General features: G+C 41.5%; 1 protein-coding gene across 6 annotated transcripts in view; it reads right to left on the bottom strand.

Moving 5' to 3' along the window:
- Positions 1-19,586, bottom strand: part of Chrm3 (cholinergic receptor muscarinic 3) — a 447,113-nt gene that overhangs the window by 136,657 nt on the left and 290,870 nt on the right. For 3 of the 6 annotated variants that reach the window (XR_012910410.1, XM_075970225.1, XM_075970226.1), the window contains one exon: positions 13,359-13,468. The exons of the other annotated variants lie outside the window; for them this stretch is intronic. The gene's annotated coding sequence lies outside the window, so the exon portion shown is untranslated. The remainder of the gene's footprint in view (positions 1-13,358; positions 13,469-19,586) is intronic. 6 annotated transcript variants of the gene reach the window in all.

The raw sequence follows: 19,586 nt of genomic DNA, 5'->3' as shown, positions 1-19,586 counted from the left end.
TGGGTGTGGTGGCCTGGCCTGTAATCTCAGCACTCCTGAGGCAAGACAGAGGTCTCTGGAGCAAGCCAGTTTGCAAGACCAGCTGGAAACAGTGAGCTCTGAGTCCAGTGAGAGACCCTGCATCAACAGGTAAGGAGGGGAGTAACTGAAGAAGACACCAGTGTAAACGTCTGGTCTCCACAGATGCACTAGCATGGATACACACACACATGCACGCACACACACACAGTCTCTCACACACACGTGGGCACATACACACACACACACACATACAACCTCCAAAATCTTTAACCCGGGTCATCAATGTATTGGTAAGGTATAGTTTGGATTCTATGGTAAGAAAACAAAGGAGGGATAAATCTTGTTCAAATTTAAAAGAATTCTCCCTCAATAAAACAGGAAAGCTCCTATAAGCTTTGCTGGAACAGAAAAGTCCCTTAATCTAATGCCTAATCCCTTTAAGACAGGACAGGACAGCCTTGGCTCTGTAGGTTTGAAATTCATTAAGGATCTTTGCACGGGAATTAGACTGGGCATTCTTTTCCACCAACAGATAAATTATGAAAGAACAACCTCCCCCTCCTTCTGTATTATTTACCCACTGGAAAGGACCATTGCCTGGGTAGGAGGATGAGGGAGCAACAGAGAGGGAAATAGCAGGGTACAAGTGATCCGATTAGGGGAATAGAAAAAATGGGGGGGGCTTTAATTAGGGCAGTTGATGGAGACAGATACAAAAGGAGGATAAAATAACAGTAAGGATGTCTGGAAAAGTCATAAGGAATCATATTAATTAGCTACCCTAAAAGCCCTATAATACATACAATTTGGTATATAAACTTAGTGTACATGTATATAAATACATATAATTTGGTGTATGTACATATATAGTTTATGTGAAATTTATACACCTCAGTGGACAATGTTCCCTCCAAGAGCCGAAGACCACCTAACAAAATCTCCAATATCAGAAATGAGAAGACCGCTATTAAGTTGTTAGTCAGTTACCTAAGAGACTTCCAAAACATTATAGACTACTGCTCTTGCCCTTGGTTGCCCCTGAGAGGTGGAAGGTAAGCCCCTATTTAAAGACATCATACACTTCAGACACAGGGCCCAGATGCCCCTGAGTTGGAACTGACTTCTAATGCCTCCCTCAGGGCTAGCTTTCATCGTATCAGAAGGCCACTTGCAAGCTTCTAAATGAGGGAAACAAGCAACAGTCCTATCCATTTATGATGCTTATGAACCACAACCATCATGGCATGATAACCCTAGGAGTACATTAGTGGCAAACATACCTTCATAGATTCCAGCACCTTCTAATTGGATCTAAGGCCCACTTGACCAGAGGTACTAAAAACCTAGTCAACTACTCAGGGCTAGTGAATTCATGGGTCTTGTAAGAAAACCCACAACCATCAATTTACTAAAACAGCATAATCCCTAACTAACTACAGTTTAAATATTTGTCCTTATACTAACAGATTACTGTAGTTTTTACAGCTCACCAAAAAACAGATGGACACCCTTACAGAAAATCACAGCCAATCAAAACGCATAGTTGTGGAGCCCAGTCTCAACTGCTACATCCACAAACTAACTGTCACAACTAAATCATAGGGACAGAAAAGCGGGTAGAGAGATCGTAAGAGTCACATGGAGGATCAGGGATCTGCTGTGAGATTGTGTCTTTTAGTTATCTCAGAACCTACACTCATAAAGTCTCACCAATGGGACTGCCTAAACATGAGCTGCACCAGGGCAAAATAATAGACAGGCCAAAGTGGATGAGGAAAAGCACCCAAGGCCCTAATCCTACACTAGGAACTACAGGCAACTAAAGAACTCTCAGAGTAGGAGAAATGGTCTCACCTGAGGAAGGATACACCAATTGTTATCCAAAATGGTCAGTCCTGAAAACATACATACACTTAACATTATATTGACTGAGGAGGTTATGTTTAAGATACATATATATGTATATATACACACACATATATATATACAAGTATATATGTACATATAACAATAATTAATGAAAAAAGAGGCTATATATTTGAAAGAGAGCAAGGGATAGCATATAGGAGGGTTTAGAGGGAAGGAAGGGAAGGGAGGATGGTGTATTTACATAATCATCTGAAAATTAAAAGATATAAAAAGAATAAATAAAAATATAATTGAAAAAGAGAAGTGGTTACATTCAGATGTTCATAGATAACCACCACCACCACCACCACTTCCATGTCTACTTCCACCTCCTCAACAAAACTGCTGGCTAAAATCTGCAATCACAGACAAAACATCAGGAGTCAATTTCCTCATCAATATGCAGACGGTAGATTCAGAGTTATTTATTCAGGTGGGACACACGCTATGGTCCCCAGAGATGTTTCCTATTGCTCAGCCACCACAGTACCAAGATAGTGGCTTGATGCCCTTGGGCAAACAGTCCCTACACGTCCACAGGCTGGTGATAAGGAAGACTTGTATTTGTCTCTGTGCTTGAAGTTTCTCTAGGCTACCATCCTTGTCCCTCTTGTGTGTTTCTCTCCCCACAGTGCCAAGCACAGCATTTGATGGTGGCAGTAAACAGTGACAGAGCAAACAAGGAAACGGAAGAGCCTTCTGGGGTCTTCACCACATTCAAGGCACATGTGATCAAATGGAAAGGGCCACACAGGATGATGCTCTGAAAGTCAACAGAACAAACTGCCTACTCTGGTGTAGGAAGTCCTTTTGTCTTTATGTTGCTTTCATTGGTTAATAAAGAACTGCTTTGGGCTTGTTGATAGGGCAAAACTTAGGTAGGCAAGGAAAACTAAATGGCATGCTGGAAGAAAGGAGGCAGAGTCAGAGAGAGAGAGAGAGACGCCATGGACCTGCTGCTGGAGATAGACATTCTGAGACTTTGCTGGTAGGTCACGACCTTGTGGTCATATACAGATTAATAGAAATGAGTTAAATTAATATGTAAGAGTTAGCCAATAAGAAGTTAGAGCTAATGGGCCAAGCAGTGATTTAATTAATACAATTTCTGTGTTATTATTTTTGGGCTAAGCTAGTCGGGCAGCTGGGATGAACAAGCGGCCCTCCTCCTACACTACTCGAGTGACTTTTCTTATTCTGCCAGAGAAACATTTTTAAAGGAATTCATGGAACATTTAGGGATGTGGTTGGAGGCAATTATATTACTGAGCTCTTCCCTTGACAGGGCTTTGGTATCTGTCTTCCTATTTGTTTTCCAAACACAATGAGGTAATTGGCTTAATGTTCTATTTTAAAGACCTTAGTACTCTTTATTTTATGTGTATGAGTGATTTGCCTGCATGTATGTATGTGTACCACCTGCATGTCATGTGCATGTAGAGGCCAGAAGAAGGCATCAGGGCTCTTGGGACTTGAAATAAGGGTTGTTATGAGCCATCACTGGGTTCTGGGAATCCAACCTGGGTCCCCCAAGAGGGCATCAACTGTTCTTAAGCACAGAGCTGGCTACAGTTCAATTTATTATGCACTTCCTGTCACAATGTTCTGCCTTGCATGGGCCCAAACTATGGGCAACTGTATGGACACTGACTATGGACTACTAAAGTCTTTGAAACTGAGACAAGATAAATCTTTTCCTTTTATACACTGATTTTTTTTCATGTATTTTGTCAAAGCACCAGGAAGCTAACTAACACAGTTTTACAAAGCAGTTGTTTCAAATCCTGTACTGGTTAAAGAAAGAATTAAAACATACGTGTCCTTGTGAATAATATGGATAAAAATAACACACACCTCAAAATTTTACATTTATGTTACCAGTTTATAAAAGGGCTCACATTTAATTCTGACCCTAATTCTTTTCTCTACTATTAAAAATATTTTTAAAGATTATTTTTTATGTGTATGGATGTTTTGCCTGCATGTATGCCCATGTACTACGTACGTGTAGTACCTGTGGAAGCCAGGTGAGGGTGTCAGATCCTCTGGAACTGGAGCTATATACAGGTGGCTGGGAGCTGCAAGGTGGGTGCTGGAACTAAACCCACGTCTTCTGCAAGGGTAACAAGTGGTCTTATGCTGAGCCATCACTCTAGCCCCTACTCTTGTGTTTTCTGATGTGAATTCCATACAGCCAAGTGAAACAGTACTTGAAATAGTATGGTTATTAGAAAAAGTAATATTTAATATTAATAGGCTGGTATAATTAAAGTATCAGTTTTAAATAATATTTGAGCAAATGGATAAATTCGGCATTTGTGTGTCATAACCTGACATAATATTATTGACATTTGAAAAACAGAACAAAGAACAAATCCATGTAGATTTTAGCCTGTTTTTTGGTAGATGTTTGGTTTAACTGGGGAGGATTTGAATCAGGGTGGTATTGTGTCAACAGGTGCTATCTGACTTTATAACTGTGAGAACTGGAAGCATCTTATAAACTGTTTATTCCCATGACCTCCTTAATAAGAGGAAAACCACAAAACTATAAACTGTAGACAGGCTCGTAAATTCAAAAGTCAGCAATTTCCTCGGGCCCTGTTCGGGTTTTAGCGATCAGTCATAGACTAACAGATCTAGAGCCTTTGCCTTCCTCCACAGAGAAAGAAGGGCTTGGGCTTCCAAAAGATGTTTTTCCCAGACTGCTTTGCAACTGAATGGTTTTGCGACCAGACTATCATTTTCCCTAGTCCTATCTCAGTGGATGTGGCAGGTGCCCTTCTGCCTGGCCCAGAGGTCCTACCTTCGTCTTTTCCAGGGTACTAATCAGTGACCTTGAAAATGACCACAGGAAGCTCTTCTCACCAAGCTGGATAAACACTTGGAATCACTAAGTGATTGCCAAACAAACGTCTCTATTCCAGGAGCTACTGAGTTTTAAGGTTTTCTTTCTTTATTTCCCTTGTTTTCTAGTTTAAAAAGATTCCTATCATTTTTAAATATCTAATGCACAGCCTCAATAACTTGGTGGCAAAGTCATTTAATTTTTTTGTCATTATCTTTAAAACAGTGTTATTATAATTGTCCCTACCCGTTAAAGGCTTTGTCTGCTTTCCCCTCAGTGTAAAGCATTTTACCTGAATCACGTCGCCTATCCACTGCAAATCATGAAGCAGAATTATTGTGGTCCCTGTTTTATAGAAGGAAAATTGAATAAAATGCACCTGGGATGAGAGTCGCAGGCACCCGAGAGTCCCTGCCTCGAATCTTTGCTTGAGTGTGTTCTTTGCTTCTCTGGAGTTATAGAAGCTCCCAGAGGCAGTACTCCAGTAGCTAAAATGTTATGAATGGAAACACCTTAATAAAAACCAGGCCTACAATATCAATTTTATTTAGATGAGCAATGTCTGCCTGTCTTACTCTCAGCAGGACAAGCCAGTTTGAGATGATATGTAAATTGCAGATTTGCATTGCAAATATTAAGCTGCATAAATTTCCTGAGTCGTTGGCACATTTAACCCAGAAACCTGATCCATATTTTCCTACAGAGGTTGAATCTGGGAAGAAGGAAGGAACAGCATTCCAATGGTTGTTCCTTCCAGGGCTAATCAAGTTACTTCGTACACTTTGGTTGTCAGTAGGAAACTCCCAGGGGAGCCCCTTATTCATTGTTAAGAACACAATCAAAGGAAATAATTGCTACAAATGTTTTCTGGATAACAACAATATAAATTCCTTGGGCGGGATGGGTTCTGCATGCAAATGGTATTTGCAGATTGAATAGTGGAAGCAGCAGAGGCTGCCTAAAGAAGAACCCTCCAAAGAAATGGAAATAAATCACCAGCACAATCCCAGGTCCTGAGTAGATGCTCTGGGTGGCCCCCTGGAGCTCTCATTCTTTGTCCTTCTCAAACGAAAACTTGATTTTATTATTATTATAAATGTTTAGGTGTGTTCTTTTCTATCTTCTCCTCTGTCTATACACTTTCCATTATCATCCCACACAGCTTTCCCAGGCCCTCTGTTAGTCCCTCCAGTTCTCAGGAGTGACACATGCAGAGACACTCACAGTGGTGTGCACAGACCAGAGTGAAAGCAGGTGGGGGTTGTTTCTAGAGTGACAAGAGGAGGTGCCCTGCACTAGGATTAACTTAGACAAAACTTGATTTACTGGGGCAAATTACACACCCACTAGTCATCACTAGGTGTGTGTGTGTGGTTGTGTGTCTGTGTGTATGTGTCTGTGTGTTGCTGAGAAACCTAGAATCTCATGTATGCTAGGTATATGTTCTACTGAGCTACATCTGCTAGTTCTTAAATGAAAGCTCTAAGGTCAGTCTCATTCTAAGGTTTCCTGGAGCAAGGATCACTATTTTCAGACTGAGGTCAAGCAGGAATAAAACTCAGGAGCCCTTCCCTACCCTCATTGACTTCGAGGGACCAGGAAGCCACAGAGCCCTACCTGAAGAGCTTCAGAGCTGATTCCATGAGGCACAAATTACTTCAAGAGGAAGACGGGCATTGAAGAGGCTCCTTATGGAGTTTGCTAGCCATTTGGGCAAGAAACTGTTCTTGCCTTGACTGCTTGATGTTATATTCTATAAACTGGACATATAGGACCCACACAAAAATGGCTGCTGAACTTGCCTAAAGGTGAGATGGTCCTTTGGGATTCCTGCTTCATGAAAGAGTCTGCCAGACATTCTACAGGACACAGAGAAAAGTGACTGACAAACTGTTAATATAAGTGAAACTGTCTTTGAAATATCCTGCTTCATGGAAAAGTTTGCTGAATACTATGGGCCAGTAAGCTGAAAATGGATGCCTGCAACATTACAGAAGAACTTTGGGTGACTGTCCAGGCAGCCAGATGTCTCTGTCAATTCTAGAGTTTTGAAGTTGCTTACAATGCACTTCCTGTTAACTTAGGTAATATTATATCCTTCTGTAGTCTCTGATGGAATTGAAGAATAGATAGTTATAATTATAGTTTTCCTTAGTTATGATAAAAGATAAATTAGATATAAATATTGTAACTGCAATTCTTGCCTGATACCTGTTTTGTTATATGTAATGTTAAAGATAAACCTTCCTTTTTTAAACAGAAAAGGGGAAATGGTGTGGGAAAAGAAAAGCTCTAAGGTTTTCTAATCTCTCAAGTGAAAGTCAAACACACAATAATATTCTGTGACATTCAAATAGATCCTTATGACTCAAGTATCTTCTAATCATCCAGCCACATTAATTTCTCTAAGACCTAAGGAAACCATTTTAAAAGTTGAGATTAAATATCCTCAGGTTTTTATTTGTACACAACAGAAATTTTATTATTATTATTATTTTTGAGACAGGATCTTATGCAGCCCAAGGCTGGCCTTGAACTCATTATGCTGCCTAGGATGACCTGGGATTTTGGTCCTTCTGCCTTCATTTGAGTGCGAAAATTACAGACATGAACCAGTGAGCCCAGTTTACGCGGTGCTGTGGATTGAACTGAGTGCTTTGTGTATGTTAGGTAAGCACTCTACCAACGGAACTACACTGTCAGCCCTAAAACTCTCATTTAACCAACAAGAGCAGTTCTGGTTACTGATCAAATGAGACTTGGAATAATGGAGGTCTAGCATGAGTCAAGCTATGCTCAGAACTTCTGGCCAATACTTCAGAGTTGGAAATGACAAGGAAAATGCTTTCATTCTCCCACCTAAGGAATTTTCTGGAGTGTTACAGTGTTACAGCAAAGTACAGTGACCAAAACCACTCTCCCAGAAGGGCAGAAAGGACAGGTATGCACATGCGCAAGAGTGTGCGTGTGCACGCACATGTACTTGTATTGTATAGGCACGTGTGAGTGTGTACAGGTCAGGGGAAAACCAAGAGCTTAAACTTCCTTCTACGTTTTGTTTGAGAGGATCTGTCGATGGCCTGGAACTTACCAGAGCTAGCTGGCCAATGAGCTTCATGGATAAGATTGTCTCTACCCCTATCTCACCCCTGCTGGGAGCACAGGCCTTTACCCTTGGCTTTTTCAGGTGGGTTCTGAAGATTACAGGTTTTTACCTGGGCTGTGGGGTTTTGAATTAGGTTCCTCATGTTCTTGAGACAAGCGTGTTCCTGATTAAGCCATCTCCCTGGTCCCCCAAAGGATGTGGCTTTCAGCACATTTAAGGTAAAATTGTCAAGGGTCAAAAGGTAAAGTCTGACGACCAGTAATGATTCCTCTTTCTTCAGCAACTGGTGGCTTCTAAAGTTGGCTAAAAGAGGAAGCAAACATTTAAGAAAGAAAAATAAATACGGACTTGGCTTTTGGAACTAGTGAGAAACAGCCTTTGGTGCTGGGAGGCTAATCACTTGGTTCCCAGGATTTCTATCTGCCCGCGGAGGAATGAGGGACCTTTGTTTCTGGTTATTTCTGTGTGGATGCTCACGTCAGTACCTGTTTCAGTCATAATCCTTCCCAGAGCCACCAGCACAGTGTTGATATTCCACAGAAATAATCTTCCCTCAATAAAGCTATTCACTCCATATGAAGGTCAAGTTATCTCAGCTCTGAATAAGTACAGAGAAGGGCTAACTTATAAAACAGAATGCTTCTCCGAATTTGCATAAGCCTCCTTTGTCTTCTACAAATTATCCCTTGTTAAATGAAGGTGCTGTTTAAAGGCTAATTATATTTATCAAACGAACTGACTCCATCTCTTTTGGACTAATCGCATATTCCCTAGGCATTTTTTCCCTCCCTGACATCACGGAGGTAACATAAAGCAAGATCTATGCAAATTGATTCTCATTATCAACTTAGTGGTTTCATTTTTAACCTAGAGATTGACTTCTGCATAGAAATTGTTATTCAGCTATCCAGACATTTTGCTGAAGGGAACACATGGTGAATTTTCAAACACTCTATGAAATAAAAGCATTACACACGGATGGCTATTGTCCTCCTAAAACAACGCTAAGCCAAGTCCTTCCTAGAGGGTGACACTGGTGGGCCACTGACTGCTGAGAACCAGAAAAACGTTTCTATGAAACTCCGGCTTCAAACAAGAGCGCTGATTCCTAGAAAATGGAAATCAAAGAGGAAATGAGGAATATGACTCTCAGGGAATTCATGACCAACAGCGTGAGTGTCTGTTTCTTAATTCAGATCCTGGGTAACTATGTGTGTACCTGCTTTTTTGTTTGTTTGTTTTAGAGATGGTTTAAAAGAGCCCCAGATCCAGGCAGGTGACCCAAGGCTATATATAATTCCAGCACTCAAGAGACTGAAGCAAAAGCATCAAAAGGTCCATTCTAGCCTGAGCTATTTGTTTGAGGCCAATCTAGAGAGAAACTGTGTTTCAAAACCAAGCAACCCCCCAAGAGGTGACAAAGTGGCAAAATTTTGCAAATCAGTGAAATATGAAAGTGTATTTCCAAATAATAAAATCTTCACCCAACCCTTCTCTTCGTGGTGTCCCTTAAGCGTCACAATCTCTAACAGATTGTCATGGTTTGAACAGATATGGCTCCTATAGACTCATGTGTTTGAATGCTTGGCCCATAGGGAGGAGCACTATTAGGAGATGTGGCCTTCTTGGAGGAAGTGTGTCACTATGGGGGCAGGCTTTGAGGTCTTTTATATGCTCAAGTTAGGCCCAGTGTGACACACATTCTCCTGCCGCCTTTGGATCAAGATGTAGAACTCTCAGCTCCTTCTCCAGCACCATGTCTGCCTGAATGTCGCCATGCTTTCTGCCATGATGATGATGCCCTAAAGCTCTGAAACTGTACACCAGCCCCGTTACAGGTTTTCCTTTATAAGAGTTGCTGTGGTCATGGTGCTTCTTCATAGCCATAGACACCCCTAACTAAGACACAGATTTTAAAAAGAAGAATTGACTTATCTATGAAATGGAAAGAACATTGTTAATAATATCTATTTAAAATTCAGTGGAAGTCACATATCCTCAAAGAAAGTTTTAAATTATTTGAGTATATACAGTGTTGTGATCCAATCATTCCACATTCCCTCCTTTCTAATTCCTCCCCATCCCTTTATCACTTTATCTTCTCAGTTTCATGTGCTCTCACTATGTTCACCCACTGATCTACTTCAGTGCTGACTTGACATACATGAGCAACGATCTCCTGGAGCCTCTCAGGGGCTGTGTCCCTGAAGAAAATGGATACGCCTTCCCTCATCAGCCACCAATTGCCAATGGTGGGGGAGGGACTTCACAAACCCTCCCTCTATCCATGTTGGGATTTTGGTTGATCAAATCAAGAATTTTAAAATTCTGTTCTTTTGTTGCTGTGAAGGCTTGGGCCCAGGTATAAATTTGGTTAGAAAGGCTAAGCATAAAGTTTTAGAAAAAAAGATTAACTGATTAGTGTGTGTATGTATGTGTGTCTGTGTGTGCACATGCATGTGCAGATGCTTGGAGATCAGAAGGTGATGGGAGAAATCTCTCCATCACTCTCTGCCTCCTGTTCCACGGAGCCAGGTTCTCCCCCGAACGCGAGGCTTGCGACTGAAGCAGGTTGAAAGCCATCGGCCCCAGCGATCTTCTCAGAACTGTGGTTACAGGCATGTCCTGGGAGGTCAGGCTTTTTATGTGTGCTGAGATTCAAGCTCTGGCCTCATGGTTGAGAAGCAAGTGCCCTTAACTGCTGAACCATCTCTCCAGTCCCAAGAATGGCTTTAATAGAGAGTCATTTGAGTGGGTCTTACATACCTGAAGCCCCTCTTCAGGTTCTTTTTAGTACTTGAGGTTAAACTCAGGGCCTTGTGCAGGCCAGGTAAGCACCCTACCACTGAACTACACCCCCACTCAGGAGCTCAGAGTCCTGACGGGTTGTCCTCTTTGAGTAATCCCAATGCATGCATTTTATTGAACTTATTGTGAACACAAACTGATGAGGGCTCACGAGAAGCAGAGATATTGTTTTATTATTCACTATCCAGGTTCCAGAGCAACGCCTGGCTGACAGAAATCAGTCAGCATGCCCACAATGAACGCTATCCTCTCAGTTTCTTGGCAATCATACTCAAACCAGTGCACTTGATCTTTGGTTTGGTTTTACATTTAATAATTTTGAAATCATTTATCAAACTTTATCAAATAAAAATAGTTTTAACCTAACCCAGAGAGGGTGCACACCTCTATATTTCCAGTGCACGGTGGGAGGCAGGACAGTTTAGAGTTTTAGGCTATCCTAAACTAATTCATGACTTCAGGGCTAGCCTGGACTAACTACATAGTTGTCTTAGTTTGGAGCTCTTTTTTTTTTTTTGTTTTGTTTTCTTTTTCGAGGCAGGGTTTCTCTGTAGCTTTGGAGCCTGTCCTGGAACTAGCTCTTGTAGACCAGGCTGGTCTCGAACTCACAGAGATCTGCTTGCTTCTGCCTCTTGAGTGCTGGGATTAATGGCATATGCCACCACCACCCGGCTTAGTTTGGACTTCTAATGCTGTGCTGAAACACCATGAACAAAAAGTAAGTTGGGAGAAAAGAGTTGATTTGGCTAACAACTTCTATTTTCTTTTTCATCATCAAAGGAAGTCACAGCTGGAACCTGGAAACAGGTGAGGACTCAGAGGCCATGGAGGGATGCTGCTTACTGGCTTGCTCATCATGGCTTGCTCAGCCTGCTTTCTTATAGAACCCAGGACCACCAGCCTAGGGGTGACACCACCCACAAAGGCCTGGGCCCTCCCACATTAATCACTAATTAAGAAAATGCCCTAAAAATGAAATAAAATAAAAATAAAAAAAATGCCCTACAGCTGGATCTTATGGAGGCATTTTTTTCAGTTGAGGTTCACTCCTTTCAGATAACTGTGCTTGTGTCAAGTTGACATAAAACACAATAGTTTATCAATAGAACGATGCAGTTAAAACAGTGAAGGGAAAATAATCAAGAGAGGACCTCATACATTTCAAGCTGGCTGGGATTTATCATATAGAAGTGAAAAACCTCAAATTTCTGATATTCCTGCCTTCATTTACCAAGTGCTGGGATTGCAGGCATAAACATCACATCTGATTTTATGCATTATTAGGGACTGAACCCAGAGCTTTGTGTATGCTGGGCAAACACACTATCAACTTGGCTGTATTCCCAGCATTAGTAAGGCTGGTAGTGAAGACAAACACACACAGACCTCTCTATTTACACACACACACACACACACACACACACACACACACACACACACCTCTCTATTTACACACACACACACAGACCTCTCTATTTACACACACACACACGCATACACACACACACACGCATACACACACACACAGACCTCTCTATTTACACACACACACACAGACCTCTCTATTTACACACACACACACACACGCATACACACACACACGCATACACACACACACAGACCTCTCTATTTACACACACACACACACACACGCATACACACACACACACGCATACACACACACACACGCATACACACACACAGACCTCTCTATTTACACACACACACACACACGCATACACACACACACACACACACACACACACACACATATTTGGACTTTTCTGAGTTACTGGTAAATCCTGACTGGGGATGAAACATTTAGTCCGACAGTTGATGTGAGCATGGCCATTGATGAGCTCATGATAACTGTTCAGGAGAACATTTAAAGCCTCCTCTGACAAGAGGCATTCACAAAGCTTCCCTAGACTTCAATGTTTCAATGATGGTGAGTATTAGTAGTCAGACTAGTACCACCCGGAAGAAGTGCCTCTGGGCCTGCCTGCAATTATATTAATTGAGGTCCGAGGACTGGCCCACTGTGAGCGGCACCATTCCCTCACTGGAAACCTGGATTATGTAAACAGAGAAGGTAAGTTAAATCATGCATCCATTGCTCTCCGTTCTTGATGGCGGGTAAAATATGACCAGCTGCTTCAAGCACCTGCTTCCTTGACTTTCCTGCCTTGAACTGTGAGGCAGAATAAACCCACTCTTCCTATAGCTTCTTTTGTCAAAGTATTTAATCCCAGCAAAAGGGAAAGAAGGTAAGTGAACTTCTGTGTGTATCCTGCTTTATACACCAAACAGGTTTCCCCAGAACGATACAGTCAGAGGTGAAATAGAAGTAACATCGCTATAGATGGGAAGTGCTTGCTCTTAGCCGAGTTACTTCTTTGTGGTTCCATTTCATCAACAGTGTATTTTGTATTTTAAAGTCCTGTCGCTCTACCCCAACCTGAGAGACCAAACCCAGGTCCTTGCGAATGCTAGTCAAGTGATCTACTACCGAGCTTGCACACAGCCCAGTCAGCACCACAGTTTCAGAAATTAAATGAAAAACCATATGGAGGTGCCTGGTGCAGAGCAGATGTGCAAGGAATACTTGTTTAGACTGGGTTTACATCCGTGCCAAGAATAGGCTCATTCTTCGTGCCGAGAATTTACCTTCAGCGAACACGACTGCACATAGCTGTGTGGCTCCTCCGGCGTATGTTTGGGCAGAGAGCTCCACTACTTCTTCACAACGAAGTCAGTACTGCACAGCAAGTGTTACTCTGCGGTAGAAAACAGAAGTGCGGTTCTGAACGGATGCCACATTTCTCTCGCGTAGATTGCATCAAAGGGGATTTAAAAGAAGCGTCCTGGACCGCCTCTGGGTCCAGTCACATGGGCAGAAGATGTACATTTAGAATACGTTCACATCTTGTTGTAGATTTTGACTGTAAAAGGAGAACTTTCAAGGTAAGAGCAGCTTTCTAGACAAGGAAGTCAGTTAGTTATACTGTGCTTGGAAAAAAAAAAACAGGAAACGAAACAAAACAAAACATAAAATTTGGGCTGGAGAGAGAGAGAGAGCACAATTGGTAAAGTGCTTGTTGAACAAGCATGAGGACCCAGAAACCATGTTAAAAAAAAACCCAACATAGTAGTATATTTTTGTAATAACATCATTGGTGGGGAACTACAGGGAAGGAGGGTTCTTGGGGCTCCTAACAAGCTTGCCCAGCCTGCTTAGCAAGTTGCAGACTAATGAGAGACCCTGTTTCAAAACAAACAGAAAAGCAAGCAAACAAACAACAATAAACGAATGTGGAACAGGTTGTGGTTCACACAAGTATGTTGCATGTTACACCCCCATGTGTCTGTGTGTAGCACACATACAAAAGAAGCTGAATAGACAACAAGCTAACATTCAACCCAGGTCTCTGTTGACCCACATGGGAACATCTTTTTCTCCCTGGAAGAAGAGGGAATGGGATCTTTCCAGAGCACTTGACCGGGATGCCCTCTGACCATCATTTCCAACCTTGTCAACAGCTATCTATGTACTTGACTAGGGTCCTTCTCTTGCTAAGCTTAACTCCCACTGTTGAGTCATTTTCCTCACAACATATCTTGCTATGTCATATGACTGTTTAGCATCTCCCGATGCCTCTGCTCTGATTGCAGAAGAGATGCTGGGCTCCTTATAATAGAAAGACTTCAGTGGCCGTGTACAGGCTGCCTCTCTGACCCCATCACCACTCCCCTCTACAGCCTTCCTTCTTTACTGCTCCCTCTTTCCAATTCCCACTTCCTTACAAATACTCAGGATGTAGCACAAATGAATGATCTGTTCATGGATAAATCCCCCAAAGTTTCTTATTCTCTTCCCTTCTTAAGAGGCCATAGTTTAAAGCTGTCTATGAACTAATGATCTCTGCATGTGTCTACTAGGTCAGAGGCCTTCCAAGCTTCTCTAGTTGTTTTAAACAGCACTGGATGTGGAACCTAGGGTCTCACACATACCAGGCAGATGCTTTAGCACTGAGCTGCAGCTTCAGTCCCACTTCTGATTCTTGAATCTGCCTGTATACCTCCGTGGCTTATTGATATTTAACTCATCTCTTAAAATATACAAAACAAACACCTTTATTCTACCATATCTTCTCTTCCTTTCCAGTAAATCTCCTTCCACTTGAAATATCCACCTCTGTGGCCTTCTTGCCCCTTAAAAAAACCCAAAACAAATCAAAAACTTACTTATTTTATATGCATTGGTGTTTTGCCTCCATAAATGTCTGTGTATCATGTTTATGTAGTGTCCTTGGAGGCCAAAAAGGCATTGGATCCACTGGAACTTGAGTTAAAGATAGTTTTGAGATAGCTGTCATATGGATGTTGAGTTTTGAACCTGGGTCTTTTGCAAGAGCAGTCTTAATCATTGAGAAATCTCTCCAACATCCTTTTTGCTCCTTTGAAATCCAGCCATCCATGTTCTGGCCCAGAACATCTGTTTTTGGAATTCCCTATAAAACATCTTTCTTCCATAGTCTGGTCCCCAGATCTTTTTGCCCAACTGTCCTCTCTAGGAGGTTTTCATTGACTTTCCTGTCTTAATTTGAAACCTATAAACCCTTTAGCACCACTTCCTACGCAACACTTTTGCTTTTGGGGTGTTTTGCAATAGTATATACAACCCACTAAAATATTTTGTGTTATGCCATTTGCTCTGGCACCTTTCCTGGTATGTGAGCTCAATTACTACAGGGACTAGGATACTTCTGTTTACTACTGAAACCCAGATCCTAAGGCCCTTGGTGCCTGGTTCATGGAGCATCTCTGTGAATATATATTGAAGTTGGTATTAATTTTCTTTTTTTTTTTATTTCTAAATTCTGAATCTTTTTTTTTTTAATTTTTTTATTGATAAAAGGAGGATAAAGAAAAGAAAAAAAAAAAAACAAATTTCCACCTCCTCCCACCAGCCTCCCATTTCCCTCCCCCTCCTCCCACTCTTCTCCCCCTCCTCCCACTCTTCTCCCCCTCCTCCCACCCCTCTCCCCTTCCCCCCACTCCTCTCCCCCTCCCTTTCCAGTCCAAAGAGCTGTCAGGGTTCCCTGCCCTGTGGTACGTTAATTTTCCCTTTAAAATCAAGACTACAGAAGAAAGGAAACATCAGGGAACTAGTATGGCCAGGAATAATCTGGTGTTTGTAAGTTCTGGTTGGATCTGGGTTCTAATTCATGTGGGCTAGACTTTAACACCAGGCCTGTGAGGAGCTCTTGTTTAACTGCTCACACATGGCATGAGAAGATTCAGGCACTTCATTTGAGTGACTCTTCAGGACACATATCTACTCCTATTGTGTAGCAGTATCCTCTGAGATAAAAATCTTCTGTCTAGGAGAGAAGCTCCTTAATGCCCGGGATGTTCTAAAGGGAGAGGAAAGCATTCCATCCTACAGGGAAGTTTTTCAAAACCAAGAAGTAAACAAATCAAAAACTTCAGGAAGTTCAAGAAACTGACTAGATTCACTGGAGTTCTCCTTCCTCAAGCATATTTAAGCAGTAAGAGCTGCTATATTATACCCTTGTAGAAGAGATGCCTGAAAGAGGCTTCCATCAATCTGTTGAGAGGCCTTCAAGTTGTACAGTGAGCTCCAGGTTTCCAACTTTTGTGAGCTGTCATCCATGCTGAGATGAGATTTTGGTGATATGCTTGTCATTTTTGTCCCTCATACAGGCTCCTGTGAGTAACCCCTGTAAAACTCACTGGCTCATCAAGTTGGACTTTGGCGGTGTCCTTATTTTGGTGTGTCATTGGTTCACCGTGTGAGGTGAGTAGTCATTTGTTCATACCTTCCCTGGGACAGGGGAACAAAAGAAATGCAGACATAGGAAGGCTGGCCCATCTCAAGTGCTCAGTCTATGTCAGTTGAACCACTACCAGAAGCAGCACCTGGGGCTCTTCATCTTTAGGCCAGTCCCTTTAATCTCACACTACCTTCTCAACCATTCTACACAGAGTGGATCAATCTTAGTTGAGGACTCAGTTAGCAAATCAGAGCTAAAACCCAGGTGAGAGCTGGCATGGCTCTCGAGAGCACATCTCAGACAATAAATAAAAAGCCCATAATAAAACTGGCTGAAAATTAGCTAAAACACAACAAAGAGTAATGCTAACTGACATTGTTGGTGATATAAAAAAAATCTATTTAAAATGTATTTAAACGTTTAGATCAAATTACAATTAAAATAAGCAGGCAAATGGAGACATCATCATTACCCAAATAATTATTAGAGTTCCCATTTAAACAGAACACATTTTTACTCTCACTGATTTTACTCTGGGGTCACTTCATGGTTACATTAAACATTATAAAGTATCGACTGTATCTTTACATTTCCTTCTAATTAATTACAAACACTGGAAGTTTCTAAACGATTCAGCAGATGAGGCTTAGGTAGAGGTAGATGATGGTATATATTATTAAAAGAAAATATTTCTGATCATTTCCCAGTTAGCTCAGGCCATTGTTTCTGAATGTATCTTGATAGTACTTCAACAATGGTACCAAATGTTGTTAGCCTAACATGTAGCCTAATATTTAGTATTTAACCTGTAATTCTATTTCTTTTATTATCATATCTGTTACTATTTAAATGAATGTGGCAAAAGTCAGGATGGTTGTGATAGATCCGTCATGATGGCTACTTGTCAGCTGTTCCTCCCAAGCACGGAGTCTTCCCCCTTCCCTCTTGAAAGGGGGTGTCTTGTGCTTTGACTTGACAAACAGAATGCTAGGATCCCAACATCTGTCCTGCTGGGGGAGCTCTGTATCCTGAATTGGAAAATCTCATAGGAAACCTACCTATCCTGCTGATCTTGCTATGTTTTAGAGGACGCATGCACCTTGAAAAGGGACCCATTGCCTCTCTTGCAAACATAGAAGAAAATGAAGTACCGGGTCTCAGCGAAACCCACAGATGACTGTAGTCACTATGTCATCACAAGTCTGACCAACTGAAGGCCTGTCCAGATGGGACCAGTCCACACTGGGAGCCTATGGATGGTTATTGCTTTAGGTCACTAAATATTAGTACATCTTGGAATATAGTTAAAAGTAATGGGAATGCTAGTTCTTCAGTTAATTATATATTCATTGAAAAAAATGGTTTCTGAATCAAATTCCAGCATTTTATTTTCAATATAAGATATTCACTTGTATGCAATCTATCTGAAAATTCATGAACAGAGAAGAAGAAAATGTGTGTATATCCTAAAGGTTAGGCATGAACAGCAGCATTCAGCCTGGAGCAGCATGAGAGAGTTTTTGTCACTCTAGAAAGTGGCTGGAGAGGATGGTGATGGAGGGGAAGAAATGACTGTGAGCTGTGCAGAAGTAAGGACTGCTATGATGCATGGGTGGGACTGCTTCTGGCTGGTGCTGAAGCAGTGATGAGAAGATGGAACTAGGTTCATATGCTAAAGCAAAGTCTTATTGTATTAACTAGCCCACTACACCGTTCATAAATTCTGCCTTTGGGAAGCTAAATAGAGCCTGTGACTATGATCATATGAACACAAGACATGTGTGCTTGTATAAGAAGAACAAAGAGAGAGGTGTGGATGGGAGGGGGAAGGACAGAGAGCACATTTACACAGAGGGAGGCCACTTAATGCAAAAAATGTATTAGTTGACTGAATTCAACTGATCTCAGTGATGAACTTCCTTTTCTTTATTTGTTCAAAGTCACATGACTCTCAAAGTACATAGGAGGAAGTTCCAACACACTACTCCCAAACCTGATCTTGGCGTTCCAGAAAAAAAAAAAAGACTACTCTGATCTTCCACTTTTATCCCCAGAGCAAGTCAGTAAAGCTAGAAAAAAAGTATGGTATTTTCCTGAAGGAGATAAGAAGACTGTCATCTGGGAAGTGTCCATGCTGGTTGCGGCAGAAAGGTATGCCCTTCTCCCTGAAGACTGAGAGAGCAGAGATGAAGATGATGAAGATGGTATTCTTATTCTTGCTGTATCCTTGCCAGCCCATCACAGTTAGACCCTACTTCCTGGGCACCGAGTCACGTTTTTCTCAGCTGTCTTCACCAATCCTGAGCAAGCCAGGAAGCATGAAGCGTTCTAAGGCTACATGGCACTTCTACCAGGCGCTGGTTGCAGAGCGAGCAGTAAGCGATTGCTCAGCATGTGTAAAACTCTGCTTCACAATCTCCAGCACCATAAAAATGAAATAAAATGAATGCTTTAAAAAAAAGGACTCACACTGAATAGTTGTGTATGCTTTTTTCTTATTAATGTCTCTTGTTATGGGGACCTTAGCTATGAACCTGACTTTGGCAGAGGAAAAGAATTCTTCTCCCCCATGGACCTCACAGAACACGAAGAGCTGAGAAGAAAAACATATGAACATATCAGGGTAAAAAAAGTTATGGAATGATAAGATTAAGCCAGAGAAATATTTTTTTAAAGAGAATAATAATTTATTTAACTAAATTTAACTTCCACCTTCACCTCGGAGATATTTATGAAAATGTCCTCAATGTCAGTGTTCACAGTGGCTGCAGTACTGCAGAAAAAGCTAAAACATCCTGCCAAATGCCAAAGCTCCTGGCTTTGGAAATTGGTAAACAAGAGGAAGGAAAAGAAAAAAAGAAATATTTTCCCCCTAAATAGGAGGTGAAGCACTTGATGGTTTTATTTTTGAGGTGATTTCCAGTTGTTGTACTGAAAGACAACAGTTTTCTTAACTTTAGTTTTAACCTCTAAAAATTCTTGGACTAGAAAGCATCCTATTGTATTGTGTTATTCCAGCTCTGACAGGAAGTAGGTGGTATGACTGAAAATGGTTTAGTAGGAGATCCTGAAAGTCTTCTCTGTATGTGGGGTGTCT

The sequence above is a fragment of the Microtus pennsylvanicus genome, chromosome 4 (assembly GCF_037038515.1).
Source record: "Microtus pennsylvanicus isolate mMicPen1 chromosome 4, mMicPen1.hap1, whole genome shotgun sequence".
In the NCBI taxonomy this organism is placed as follows: domain Eukaryota; kingdom Metazoa; phylum Chordata; class Mammalia; order Rodentia; family Cricetidae; genus Microtus; species Microtus pennsylvanicus.
Note: the sequence above shows the minus strand (reverse complement) of the source record. Positions and strands in the feature narration are given on the sequence as shown.